The following is a 14,520-nucleotide window of genomic DNA, read 5'->3' on the forward strand; positions in this document are numbered from 1 at the left end:
GCCGTTATAAATAAGTCCTTTTGCGACAATCTCACACGAGAATCGCGGATGTGTGACGAAGGTGCTGGGAAATTTGGCGACCATTTGAATACAGTATCCCAATTTCCCATTTAGTGTGAATCGAAACAGGAATGGTCATAAATTTTGGAGAAAATGCACTTTTCTAAATAAACCACCGAACCATAAGAACCATTAAGAAAAAACTGGTTCAAGTTTATTACGGTGTGCAAGGACCATTTGACAAAATTTGTTTGTCACTGCAAAGCGAAGCAAAGAATTGTTGCCCAAAAACACACCCTGTAAGAGCCCTGGATTTCCCACGTTTCCTGGCCCATGAATTTTTCCAATAGGGTAAATGGTTATTGAGAAAATATGTCATTTTCTGTATCTATGCGTACGCCGTAATAGTAAATGACGTCATCGCGTCTAGATTGAAGGCGAGAAATAGTGAGTTTCATATGGATTTTTTCAAATATCTCGAACAGCGTATGTAATAGACGAAAACAATTTTCAAGGTCTTTTAGATTTTTGTCCATAATTGAAAAACCGTGTATATAATTGAAAAAATGCGTAAAATAAAAGTTATAATGCTGGATCTTTCGCGTTTGTTTCAAGAATTTTGTTGATCCGGTAAATAGATTTAAAGAAAATATTTTGTTTGTGCAAGCCAAAACAACTCAAAAAAAATTTTCAAAAAATTTGAAAAAATACTATACTACAGCCAATTTCTAGATTTCAGATGTCTATACCTGCAAATTGGACACATCTAATATATTTCGGAATATACGATAGAATATCTCAAACACCTTATACAATATTCTAAAACATCATATACAAAACTTTTAGCTTTCCGTAGGAGCTATATCATCGGGTAAGACACTGAATCACATTCTTCTAGTTATAGCCAATTTTATTTCAGATTTTTGCGAATACCCTGGACACGCTGTATGTTTTCCACAATTACCAACAATAAAGATTTTATAGAACTGAATCTCGCGGATCTTTTGGTCCAATAAATTTTTCGATCCCACAAACGGTTTTCTAAAATCATTTTTTTCTGCAAAAGCGTGTTTTAATTTTTTTAAAATACCGCCCGGCCCCCCAGCCGCGCCCAACTTCAATAGGTTTCCTTAGGGGACGAAACGCAATTTACCTGCCAAATTTGAAGTCGATGGCTTCAAATCTCGGACATAGTGATGTGCAAAAAACAGTCGAAAATTAAAAAAACATGGACACAAATCGCGTCAATTTCTCATAGGATTGCGTCCTGTGGACTGCTTAACAGGAGCTAATTCAATGCCAAATCTACAGAGAAATGGAGGACAGAAAACGGAGAAACAGACAAAAAAAAGTTGCTTTTTTCCGGTGATTTGATCTGTCCAGTGGGGTCCCCTAGCACCAACTGTTGCGAAGATATGTTTCGTTGAAAAGCAAATATACTTTCGAAAAATTCGACTTCATCGATTTTTTTGTTTCAATTTGAAAATAGGTATTCAGTCAAAACTAGACTTAACTGGGAATATTTGTTGATTCTAATTTTTAATGGTTAAATTTGGAATTAGCTGTGTGAAGATCGTTCACACTAGGTTTACATAGAAAAATCGGGTTTTAGTACATTTTGAATGCCACAATACTTCAGTGACTGGGCATCGGACATTTAAAGCATTTAAAAATACTGTTCGCACTGCGCGAAATATTATCGACGTTCGTTTTCCGACTTCGGCGATCGTCTCAGGATCTCTCCTTCACGCACCACGCGCGGTAACCAACAGCAATTACAGAATTTTTGAAGATCATAGAGTCCGATTGTTCGGCCGGCTGTTTAATATGCAGCGGGGCCGCGTATAAGCTGCCGTAATTTATTGCCACCGTACTGGGTGTCGCACGGATAATCGCCAGAGGGAAATGTCACGTCAGAAAAATTCGATTTCGATCCGATCGGCGGCGAAATGTTATCAATTAAATTAGGTCCCCGCTTCGCGTTGCAGCAATAATTGTGCTCTGGTTGTCCCCCGACGGCGGTTTATAGTGACCCCCATACCCCCCCGCCCACCCGACTCGTTGAATAACGCGCGTTCAACCAAGTGCAAAGCGCGTTTCAACGAAATGACAACAATGCGAGAAATATTTGACAAGGAAAAGGCCAACATGCTACGCGGTTATTGATGATTAACAGTATAAATTGGTGGACGCTCGAAGCGGGTAAACGAAAATGGTTGACTGTTTCCGAAACTAAAACCTAATTTTCCTTTGGAGTTGGAGAACGTATTAATGACTGCCAGAACTAGAGACCGCGTAAGTCATTCATAAAATATACTCATTTAGGCGGGTGGAGTGAGGAATCTTGCCTAAATATAAATGGCTGTTATGGTAACTACACAAGGAAGGCCAACCGTGGTCAGGATATTGTTGGCTTGTTTGCAAAGCAGTTTGCTTCTACTTATGAAAAGTGTGAGGGTGTGATTCCTGATTGTAGTTTGGACTTTAACTCCATGAGTGTGTTTGAATAGTTTTATGAACTTACTTCCATCAGTCTTGATTAAGAATTGTGTTTGCACTTTGAGTAGGCCACTACAGCATATTTTTAACCTGTCCTTGTCTTCAGGTATTTTGCCTGGCTTTTGGCGATTTACTAGAGTCCTGATAAAAGCGATGTAGCTAACTATAGAGGCGTTTCCAGGTGGTTCCAAAACTGCTTATTCAGCATGGATTTGTAACAAATTTACTCACCTACCAACAATTTTTATTGAACGCCTTTGAGTGTTTCTTATCTGGTCGTACTCAATTGGTTCGTATTAATAATTATGTCTCAGGTAAAATTGATATTTTTTCGGCAGTCCCTCAAGGTTCTCACACTGGACCCATTCTTTTTAACTTCTTTATAAATGATATTGTTAGTGTAGTTTCGGAATCGCGGATGATTTGAAGATATTCAGCAGGGTCGGATCGCGCGAGGATGCTCTGCTGCTTCAGCGAGACGTGGATAGTGTTTGCATGTGGTGTAGCGTTCAATGTAAAGAAATGCTGTAGTATTGGCTTTAGTCGTTCGTTGAGTATGGTTCACAACCAGTGTAATCGAGATCGAGGCCGTCACTAGTATTAAAGACTTGGGTGTTTGCTTCGATTGTAAACTAAAAAAAAAACTGAGTTTTAATCTTCTCCTGAAGATGCCAACTTGGTTGGCGAACCGCGCGTGGAGTACGTAAAATTGAGTTTCGGTTTGTGGTAAAACGCGTTATTGTGTGTTAGTGCAGTGCCGAAGGTTCCAGTCTAGAGTTCGATTTTTTATATCTCTCTAGACTGGAGTATGCATGTTAAATTTTACTCTTTAGATATAACGCAAATCACATGGTCCCAATGGTCAGGCCTACGTCAAACTACGGAGAATGTCCAACGGTCTCCGAATGAAAATTTAAGTTCTCACTTAACCAAACTCTTGTGAATCGCCGGTTATGACCATCCCTAACGCTTCCAATAATAATATCATTCTGATTCTATTATTGGGCATTATGTGATGAAGCACGCCTTTGGACTTATTTGGTAATGTAAATAGAGAGTGTGTTGATCTAAATTTATCGGCAAGCGTCCATAAAATACTAATAATAAATAAAGATATATTCAAAAGATGCAAAACTAATGTAAAAACGATTTAGATTTGGGAAAGAAATGAGATGCAATTAAAATATGCGATATTTGGAGAACGCTAACACCTCAGGTCTTTAGAAATTATATTCTACCAAATTTCATAACCTAAAGAATCAGTTTCAAAACGAACACTTAAGAAAACAATTTCCCAGAAACTAAATTTAACAACCGTTATAACCGTGTCAACCCGGGTGTGATTTTTATTTTTTATTTGTTTATTTTTTCTTATCCTGTAAGTGTATTTATATTCTCTTGTTTGCATCATTCCAGTTTTTTTTTTACTTGTTAGATATTTGTACATTAACTTTTTGATTGCATTCATCTGCTTGGTTTGGTTTGATGTAGGATCAGACCTCCACTTTTTTTTTATCTAAACTCGCCCTTCTTTGCTATTATTACTACTAAGACTCTGGACTAAATTAAATGCTTAAAATCTTATTTTGATAATAATTAAAAAATTCAAACGAAAGAACAAGGTATATGGTTAACAAAGAACGGCTTTTGAGAAAAAACAATAGTACTTAAGTTCAAAACTTAAAAGTTATCATCACATTGCACCAAAATACGTTGACTTCCACCTCCCGATCCCTAATCTATCATCTCCCACTTACTGGAAAAAAACATATATTTTTTTAAATTCTAAAACAAACTCCAAAGGTTAGGTAATGTGACATCTGGGGGAATTAGACTTATTTGAGGTTCTAATTTGCTTTATTTAAAAATAACTTCAATTTTATTGTCCACGATGAACCCCCCTGTATACATTGTTCAATTATTTTTAAGTCAGTGGCGTGGTGTTAACTTTGACAACATTTTACAAAACGAGTAAAAAATTAACTTTAATTAAACATTATAAAAGTATATACTAGTACAAAATATTACGACAGGTTGTGTTTTTGCGCCAGATTAAATTTTCATCTCGCGATTCCGCGAAATTCGAATCCGGTCTGGCTAATTTAAAAACTTTCTTTCCATAAATAACGCAGCATGAAAATTAAATCAACGTATAATGAAGCACACAGAGAGGCGCTTTCCGCGGTTTTAATCCCGTTACGGGTTTGTTTATTTGCCTCTTTGACTTTTTTTTTTCGAGAAATCAATTTTACGTAATATAATTTCGTTGCTCGGCACAAAACACAATCGGGCGGAAAAGGTTTTTTCGCGTTTCCACTTGTTATTTTTTATTTGATACCGCAAGGAATGGTATTCGAGTCAACGATGAATTCTGAAGAAGAAATAGATGTCATTACCTATAACCGCATGTTCATAAAAAGAATGGATTTTCTTATTAGTTTCCAAAATTGTTAATAGCAATAATAATAATAATAATCATACTGCTTTATTTTTAACCCCCGATCAGAGAAAATACATAAAAACAAAACAATAAAATACATCTATTATATTTTATACCCGCCCAAAAACAAAAGATGTTTATAGCGATAATAAAAACAAAACAAAAGGAAGGCGAGAATTATTTAGACTCTCTTTACATTAAACAACAATGTTTGTCACCCACACGAAACACCCTTAAACTTCCAAAATAGCTAAGTGACATTAAAGAAGGGATTTTCTTCAGTAGAAACGGACAGCCTATAGAATTAGGAACGAGTTTATACAGTGCGGCCACAGCTTAAACAGAAAGAGTAACAAAAGTTGTTGAGATCCTCTTGATTAAGTGTGATAAATATTTTAAGCAATTACGTTGCAATCTTTCCAAATGTGAATATGATTTACTACTTATAACTTTGTGTAAATAAGTTTCAGCAGATGTCGGGCAGATTTCGCCGGTTTTTAACACTGTTGCCCAATAGCAAAAATGTGATGGACCTAAATTCGACCTTTGCGAAACTCCTGACGCAGCAACAAAAACTACCCCCTTTAAATGGTTATTGACACATATTTCGATAAATCATTCGAAGTTCCAATGTTCAGTAATTTACTCGGAAAAATTTGGTGATCGATTTTGTCAAAAGCTTTCTGGATATTTGAGTAAAAAAACAATTTATATTTTAGATGTAAAAAGAAGGGTCAAATATTTCCCAAATCCACGTATGTCAAGGTTAAGAATTTATTTAATCGAATGGGGTCCAACAATTTTTTTTTGCGAACTTTCGACTGAACGTATTGGCGAAAAAGTGTTTTATGACGACAATGGAGATAATTTATTTGTTCTTCGCCCCTCGAACGGAGACTGTCACTCAAGAAAAGTATACGCGGTGATTTGCAAAATTATACTCAAAAATCAGTGGCGGTGAAAATAGTAGAGATAGTGAGCTCCGGCCTTGCCAAATGAAACTCGGTAACTAAAATTTCACTTATAACTTATTGCATAATATACTATTAGCGAACACAGCGCCGATGTGGAAAACACAATATAACTAGTGTTGGGGCTGGTCACTTCTTAATTGACTAGTCAAATTCAATCAAAATATTTGAAATAACAATAACAATAACTTTTAGGAATACGTTACTTGGTGATTCGGGGAATCCCAATAAAAATATTCAATCGATTTAGTTTTCATTCATTCACAATATAAATAAATATAAATTTCATTCCATTTTAAAAAGTATTTCAGTCAATTGATAGATACTAAATACTTAACACTTGTAAGGGTAATCAAATTCAACTTGCAATAAAAATTGGCTATCGCTTTGTTGCAAACACAAAAAAAGAACTGTCGTTACCGTGGAGATAATTTTAGTACATTAATAGTATATTATGCAACAAGTGCGGAAAACGTCATTTGACTCACTAGTTCATTTGGCACGAGCGGAGCGAGTGTTCAATAAACGAGTGAAAAATGTATATATCGGTCCGATATCTCAGTCATTATCAGCCAATTTCGCATAATTATTACATATTTCAACAAATGGGTTCTTTATTCGTCGTCCTTGAATATTTTAATTGTGTGGGTTTTTTCGAAAAAAGAAAAATTTTTCCACATACATTTTTTAAAGTGAAACCCATATTAAAAAGTACTCTTTATTATTTAACCATTGGTAAAAGTACACCGCCGACTCCCTACATCAACAAGGTGCTTGCTCGTCGAATCAACGAAAGTTTAAATACCGTCATCACAGTGTGTAATTGGTATGCGTAATAATCACGCACTTGTAAGTAAGATTAACAATTGGGGTTTCATTAAAAAGCCGTATGTGTCGACCATATACTCGACCGGTAAAAACACAGGCACCGTACACGAAGAATAAGGGCTCTTTTGTAGTTTGGGCCTTTTTTTTTTATCGCGGCCATTATTGTGTTAAGACTTTTATAGTAACGAACGTTGAAATCATTAGGTAAGTCCGTGACGTGGGAAAGTTGACTCGGCCGTTACACATTGTTCGAGTGTTATGTGGAAACTGCTCCGATGCATTTGTCGGAATGTTTCGCAAATATCCGGACGAACAACAGGAATATTTGCTTACTACATCGTCATCCAGGTTGGTATAGGAAAACGCACTATTTCTAATCGGCGACGTATTGTTTTTTGTTTGAACGGATCGATGCCTTTATCTATGCGCGTTTCTCGGGCGTATAGATTTATTTTTAACCGTTTTTCCGACTACGATAACAAAATATCGACAATGTTCGATGACGAGAAAATTTCGACACGGTTTTTACGTGTTATATCCGGGATCGATATATTTTTTGCGTGAAGCAAACGCCAAATCGAATACGCTGGATTGTACATATGTACAGGGTGGACCAATAACCTAAAGCAGTCAGAATATTGAAATGGTATCCATAGAAAGAGTAAGCGCTATATTAAAATTGAAAACTGGTGTTTTAAAATTGTCTTTAAAGATTATATTCGCCATTTCAGTGGAAAAGATGGCGCGTTATCTTCAAAAAGAATAAAGGAATTTCATCAAACTTGGTGTGGTTAAAATTACTTTATCTGTCAAACTGGAATGGTTTCCTTGATGCAGTTAATATGGTTTTTCTGAGGCAAATGTTATTTATTATTTAAATATTAATGTATAAAACAAGTGTAATAGAAGATATTATTTTTTAAATCTCGTGTTGTGTTGTTAAACAAACACGTCTAAAAATATAACCATTGCATGATATGACGAGTAACTAAGCAAATAACATAGTTAAAAGAAAATCAAACATTTTTGCGTCAAATTCGAAAACTTCCACCAGATATGTTATTACATGTAATTAATGGAATCAGATGGAAAAAAATCGAGAAATATGGTTTGACAAAAGGGCTTAGAATGACGAACTTTGAATTGAAAATTACTCGAGAAACCGAGAATAAAACGATTCCTCATTCCTTATAAACAAAAAAAATCTAAATCTAAAAATGTATCTAATATTATTCTATCTTTATGATTGACGCTGTATACTTATTCGTTTCAAATAAATGTACCAAATTCCGCTCTCATTACATCTAAAAAAAAAACGCCATTCGGTTGACGGCCTGTAGAGTGGGAGTAATGCCTCATTAGTGGACTAGTTTCTTTTATGTGCTTTTTTGTCACCTAGGTACTTAAAGCGTCAAGTTTTAATCGATGCTAGGCGCGACGCCGCCGACGCTATCGCCGTCGACTCCATTTTTTTCAATAGGAGGGCGCTTTTTTTTTTTTCGGCGTACTTTGCCTCTTACTCACTCTGGAGAGAATTTTAGGCTTCCTGTGAAATCGGTCTCTTAAGGGATCGTATGCGAAGCTTTTCCGACGTCGTCGACGTCGTTTTATTGCATAAGGGTGTACGTTTTTAGTCTTTTGTTCGTCATTTTCGGTTATATGTATATACGAACGAGGACGGATCGCTTATTTCGTACATATTCTAAAAGAAAATAAGTCTCCCCGCATTTCCTCCTATTTTACATTTTAATTTTTCATTTTGCTGTTAAGATATTAATTTTTTTGGATATATTCGTGTTTACAATAAACAATAATGCAATATAACATATAAAAATGTATTGCTCTCATGTGCAAATAATAAAAAAAAAGCTAAATTCTCAATTTTACGCTTCAACGATGGAAATTTCGTATATCGGAAAAGCAATTATTTTTCAAAATTCGACTTGAACTGTTTGATAACGATGTTTTATTTTTCTACTTAGTATTAAAACGATCGATTATTCTTTAGATGCCCAAATTTCTCTAAGTCGGAACTTTCGATACTTTTAACTCTGAAAAAACTGCTAAATAAATAATAATGAAAGAAATTCAATAAAAAAAATATGGTGGTGCTGGTGGTGGTGGGTGGGATAGCTTAAAACGGCAAGCTCAATCTAAATAAATTTGAAAACTTTCGAAATGAATTAAATATTTTTAATTTCTAAGTATGTGAATTTGTATGCACTTTTTTCGGAGATATTATAAAAGCAAAATATTCTTTGTTTATCAAACAATAACAACAACAATAATAATAATAATAATAATAATAATAGACTTTAGACTATAGACTTTATTGGCCATTAAATACATTACAAGAACAACAAATGGCAAGTCACAATATCAAACACATTCTAATAACAAACAAAACAAAACAAAACAAAACAAAACAAAAATTAGGTAAAAAAAAAAGTAAATAAATAAATAAATAAATTCCCAATTAGTATTATGGAGACACTCGTGACGCAACACGGATGTACTCATCTGCAGTATAGAATGCGTTCTCCAATAGAAATTGTTTTATTATATTACAAAATTTAGTGAATGGCAGATCCTTGACAACGGTTGGTAGAACATTGTAGTAATTAATGTACAATTTATTTAACTCGGATGTGCGCAGCCTAGAATGGCCCTGGACAATTAATTCAGATCCCCTGGTGTAGTAATTGTGGCGATCACAGTGCTTAGGCATATCGTTCTTTAGCTCATGTATGAGAGTGACTGTATAGTAAATAAAAAGTGATGGTGAGGTCAAAATATTAAGCTTTCAGCGAGCAAGAGTTCAAGTTTTTCTACAAATATAGAAAAATTGCCTCTAGAGCTAGAGCGATAAACATTGATTAAAATAAGATTAAGCACTGGTATCTCCACACCACAAAATGAGGAGTAACTCTCAGGATACATTGATGGGACCTGGAACACTTCTACTCCACTAACTATCGGTGCTAGATATTGTCGGACCTCCTCAGCTTTGGTATTCGGATGCAGTTTAGTAATGTGAAAACTGATTTTACGTTCAGCAACTCGAAGTGCACATTTAGAGTTATCGCTAAGAGATCCTTTAAGCGGTTTGACCCTATCGTTTAGGACTCTGGAACTTTTGCGTTTGGACCCACCATCCAGTTCTATTATTTCAGAGCATATCTGACGTGACACAGCCTCACTGACTGCACTAGATAGTTCTTTATTTGTAATTTTGTAATAATAATAATAATAATCATAATAATGGTAATAATACTAATAATAATGATAATAATAGTAATAATATGTATATGATATATATACAAGAAATATATCGCTACACATCATTTTTCATCATCATCTTTTTCTATCATTTACACAGATAAACAAGACAAAGACATTTTTTTCTTTTTTCTTTTTTTTTTCTTTTTATCACGCGGATGCCATTCCAATTTATATCAAGTTCGATGACATAAAACTAATTTTAATGTCCAATGACGTCCCGCGACACGGGGCGGCGGGCATCGAAAAGTCGAAATAATTTCATTTCATCCCAAAAACATATCTCCCGCGTGACACTCAAATCTCTCCGTAAAAATCGCATTCTAAGCGTCCTTTATCCCTTTTTTTTTTTCGGGGGTTTCTTTCAAATACAAAAAAGATGCCGCCCATCGTGGCGTATACACGACCGGGGGTACAAAGGGCGGTTATTTGCCCCCGCGGGTTTCTTTGCAACACAAGCAACTTTTTAATAATCACTCTCCTCTCTCTTCTCTACTTCAAACGTGGATTTCGAGCACTCTCGAAAATTTTCGTGGCCTTTCTCTTTTGTGCCGACGACCTGCCCCAACCAACCGCCCCGTCGCCGACGCCACGTTGCCGAAATTAACCCCTTTTGTTTTTTAAGATATCGCCGTGTATGTGTCCAAGGACTGTAATTATTAGTGATCACTAATTTGGAAATTTGCTTTGCCAAGAGGAGGATGCTCCACCCTTATGTAAAAAACTAAATACTGTAAAAATATGATGACAAATTCGATATGTTTACTTTATATAACTCCCAAGCTACTTTCTCCAGGCCATTAATTTGTTTTACTTTATTGTATCCTTCGAGATGACTGTAATCACTATTACTAACCTAAAGTAGCCAGTAGGGGAATTTTTTGTGTCGTTGAAGCCTGTGTAATGTAGGCCACAAGGACGTCGGGCGTTTAAAATTGGCAACGCCGTAAACAGAAACGTTGCAACTTTTTTTTGTAGTTCTAATGTTCTATTTGTACGGGGCCGTGTCTTCCCATAAACGAGATAGAAAGGGCGAGAGGGCCAAATGGGAAAGAAGCGTCGAGAAAGAGATTGCGGGATAAATCTAGGATCGATATGGCGTAGAATTTCGTACAGTTTCCTCGTCGATCGAGGAAGGCACTCCTGCATAATTACTCCCCGGTCTTTAATTTTATTTTTCGAACAGTGTCGATATTAAAATCGGCCCGATATCTAAAAGCGCCGCGATAGACGCGATTTATAGGTTCATTGTTTTTACATTTTTGCCGCCGACCGTGTCACATTCTTGAATTATGGCCGCCGAGATACTGTCCCACGTTATTACGTGATAATTAAATTACATTTTTCCGCGGTTGTGATTTATTGAGGGAATTTTTTTATACTGTCGCAAGCGGTTCGAGTTAAATTCGATGTAGATTATGAGCGGAATGGCGCCCATATTACCGCCATATTAAATTATCAGATTTTAGAGATATAAATGCCCTAAGGTGGGAAATATTTTTCTTCGTCTCGAGAATAAACTGCACGAAAAATTTATAGTAAATACTTGTAAAATGGGTCCGCAAGGGCTTGATAATACAATCAATAAAAGATAAACATTTTCGCTTTTTTTTGTCAAAAACTCGGAAATATAATTAAAAAAGAGCAGTTTTTTTTGAAAGACTATATGCCAAGAAAGAGGCCGTTGCGGACCCACGTTCATATGAAAATTTTATTTTAAAATTTGGTCAGGGATTCATTTCACTTAAAGTGTGTTCAAGAACATTAAAAAAAATATATAGGTCATTACTACAATGCTTTACTGTTTAGCAGAACCAAAAACATAATATCCAAAAGACCCTACACGCCCTTAATTCATAGGAGTCGTCAGGTGCATCAGGAATTTTTGTTTTCTTTGGATATAATAAGAATCACCTAATGAAAAACAAAAAGAAAAATGTTATTCAACAAAGAGGAACTAAATTAAATTAAATTAAAAATTATCCAGTTTTTTCATAAAAATTCGCTTCCAACTTAACGCCGAGTTAACATCTATTAATATTTACCCGTCATCGGAACACACGCGCGTAGCTCAGGAGGTATGGTTCATAAAAGAACGCTGATAACGAACTAGCTAGTTATAATTTAAATTTGTCTCTCGACACGCTGCGAGCTATAACTTCCGGTGTGGAGCAGTTTAGGTCTTTGGTTTCTTTTTCAGTGGCTTTAAATGGAATTCGAATAGCTTCCGCTTATCGACATATTACCATAAATCTTGTAATGAGATTGTCGTGTGAAGAGATGGAAGTAGAAACATAGTCGAACAGCAAGAACTAACTCCATACAGACGCATTGGAATCCGTGTGTACTTCAAACGTGTTACAAAAATGACATGATGTTCTTAAACAGAGCGGCGTAGTAATATTATATCATTTCAATTATATTTGGGTGTTTTTAAAGAGTATTTTGGTGAAATAATATAATATCTTCCCCGCAATGTCAACATGCCGTGAAAAATATAGTGTAAGGCAAGCGGCAGTCTTTCAGAATGAGACAAAGTGCACAAAAGTTAGCCCGTTTTTTCTGGAAAACTGACCGCGTTGCAACTGTTTCTTTGGTTTAAGGTAAAACAGTCAATTCTGAATGTTACACGACCCTTTGTTTGCCGAAAGTCTTAGAAGAAATTAGAAAAAACCAACCGCCGAAGACGAATCACTCTCCACGACGACAATGCTAGATCTCACCGATCAGTGCAAAGAACTTTTTGAGCATTAAAAACGTCGATCTGATGAGCCATCCACCATATAGTCCTGATTTAGCACCGAATCGATGTGGGCAAAGTCATATTTGTTGGTAGCTTATAGTGTTTTATTAGAAATCCCGAAATATACACTTACATTAGTTGACAACGAAATCCCAGACTACTTTTGTTTATTAGATGATGTTAAATTAGATACTTAATTAATGCTAGTTGTTAAAAATGACCCTCTGTGTTGTAACGTCCGGGGAAAATTACAGCTCCTCACATAAAGAAGAATCTTTGGAAGGATTTTTGGATAATAATAGGCAACGTCCATAAATCGAAAAAGAAAGAACATTGCAATGGAATCGATACCAGCATCCCTAACGAGGTTTTATTACTCAATACCTATCTGAAATAGACTTTAGCGCAAAAAAAAAGTCCTAAATAATTGATACTACATTTTCGTCTTAAATTAACGTTACAAGGAAAGCGTATCTATAGTGTAATAATAAAGTTAAATTAACTTAAACGCCATGTTGGGTAACATATTTTGTCGCTTGTTTTCTTCGGCCTTAAAATTACTCCCCAAACCGCAACAACGGCGTTAGGACCCGCGTCAACCCTCTTTCCAGGTGAACTTTACTTTCGGGTTGTCGCTGCTCGGCCTCCCTTCGGGCGCCAAAGATTCCTGGGGGCACTTTTCGAATGTGATGTAACTTTTTATTGCGTTTATCCACACCGGGAAGCCGGTCGGGACTGCTCCCGAAGGACCGGCGGATACGACAAACTTTCAGACCTCCCGGAATAAACGCAACGGGAGGTCGTCGGCGGCTAACGACGTTGATGCGCGCGAAAGGAAAAGAAAAAACGGCCGATACACGATGAAAAAACGGAAAATGGATTTTTCGTGAGGGAGGAGGTCGACGATGTCGACGTCGGCATATAAAATTGTCGAATCCGAAGGCAAGTCTCGAACTTTTCTTTCCTACCGACTCAATTTATCTGCGGTTATTTTGAGTGTGTCGCCATTTTACGGGGTTCCGCTAACCTGAAAGTCCTTTAGATTATCCCAAAAGTCGAGACTTCCATTTTTGTGTTTTAATTGATTTATTTATTTTTATTTTTTTTTATATAAATGATGCATACATAATCTTTGGATATTTATAGGCGCATCGGCAAGAGTATGGTCAACTATGAAGTGGAAGAACTTTCGCACTTGTTTTGTTCAAACGCCGTCACGGCACACTAACAGAACTTATATGGCAACAGCATATTATCTGTAATAGATAAATGCTAAAAAGGAAATATTTTAAAAAATAAAAATAATGGGCATATAGAACCTTATATGAAATTACCTTAAATTTCAATACTAAATATGACAAGATTATAAAAATGGTTTTTTGGCAGTTTTTTTTTATTTCATTTTTAATCTTATTTTTCGGGTACCCTGTATTATTATGTATCGAAATTTCTTATGAAATCCGTTATTCAAATCCTTCGTCGACAACAAAACTTCTCGAGTGAAACAATAAATGCTTCCGAATGAAAAAATTGGCAGACATTTTAAGTCTTGCAAACCCCATTCTTCGCATAAAAAATTAACAATGTCAAAAAACGGTTAGAGTTAGGTATAGGACATTATGCACAAAATATGCCTAGAATTTTGTATAGAATTCAAAAATGAAGTAGTACACCAGGTGTTTTATTTAAAATAAGAAAGTTGAGACTCGCCCTCGAAAAATGAGACACCCTGTATATACAAAATTGAAATAAATTAAAGG

At 35.7% G+C, this 14,520-nt stretch overlaps 1 protein-coding gene across 5 annotated transcripts in view; it reads right to left on the reverse strand.

Annotated features, from left to right (window-relative positions):
• LOC132706855 (ephrin type-B receptor 1-B) overlaps nt 1-14,520 on the reverse strand; it is a 340,303-nt gene that overhangs the window by 186,433 nt on the left and 139,350 nt on the right. The gene's annotated exons all lie outside the window — the stretch shown is intronic.

Source organism: Cylas formicarius, unplaced genomic scaffold (genome assembly GCF_029955315.1).
Source record: "Cylas formicarius isolate icCylForm1 unplaced genomic scaffold, icCylForm1.1 PGA_scaffold_8__14_contigs__length_24414737, whole genome shotgun sequence".
NCBI lineage: Eukaryota > Metazoa > Arthropoda > Insecta > Coleoptera > Brentidae > Cylas > Cylas formicarius.